The sequence below is a fragment of the Trachymyrmex cornetzi genome, unplaced genomic scaffold (assembly GCF_001594075.2).
Source record: "Trachymyrmex cornetzi isolate Tcor2-1 unplaced genomic scaffold, Tcor1.1 scaffold310, whole genome shotgun sequence".
NCBI classification, from domain to species: Eukaryota; Metazoa; Arthropoda; class Insecta; order Hymenoptera; family Formicidae; genus Trachymyrmex; species Trachymyrmex cornetzi.
The window spans coordinates 44,827-45,795 of NW_017297796.1; positions in this window are offsets into that span (position 1 = coordinate 44,827).

Below are 969 nucleotides of genomic sequence, written 5' to 3' on the forward strand. Positions count from 1 at the left end.
GAACCGATAAGCGATGGAGAAGTATTCTGAGCATGACAAATACAAACAATGAATTAGGTGTTATTATTATATACATTTTTTTTAATTGTAACATTAAAATGCAAATAATAGTATAACATTATCAAATTTTAAATTTATATATTCGTTTATATGAGTAATATTCTATTTACAGGAGAAAACATGCCAGCTACTTATACAGACTTAACTGATGGAAGCTTCGATCCTTTACATAATGAATGCAATAACAAAGGACCCCGCACAAACCTTATGGGAAGTGGCCCTCGGTTAAATTCGCTCAAATTGATGTATGTTGTAGCCCTTAATGTTCTGATGAAAAGTCTCCATGGCCACAAAGCTTGAAACTCAATAGTTTTTTCTACACGTACATTCTAAGTACACCGCGACCTGCCTTAAAGACGGGAAGGCCATTATTTGTTTTCATCTTTCAACGCTATATTTTTTTATGTAATTGGGCTGGAAAAAATTTTCCAAAGACCATTTCCGAAAGTTTGAAGCCTTTTCTTTCAGATGCCGTTGATGAAATTAACCTGTGAAGCGGTATAAAAAAGTTATAGCCCATTTTTCCAAAAGAAATACGGATTTTTCAACGCTTAGGAATGTAAGGCGCTCGTAGACGGAAGGGGCATTCATTCGGGGCGCTCCACACGTTGTAATCTTTATCTATCTTTTTTTTTCGCTCATTACATATAGTGCATATTAGTGTACATTAAAACCGTTATATACGCAGATTTAAAACGGAATTAAACCATGAAATCTACAATAGATGTTATTGTGCCGTTATGTAAAATCTGTATTTTATAAGTTGAAATATTTGCATTTTACTTTTACACGGATTAAATCTGCGTATAACGACTTTAATGTACACTAATGTGCACTAGTACGTTCAACTGAATTCGCTATTAGTTTCGTATGTAATGAGCGAAAAAAAAGATAGAATAAAGATTACAG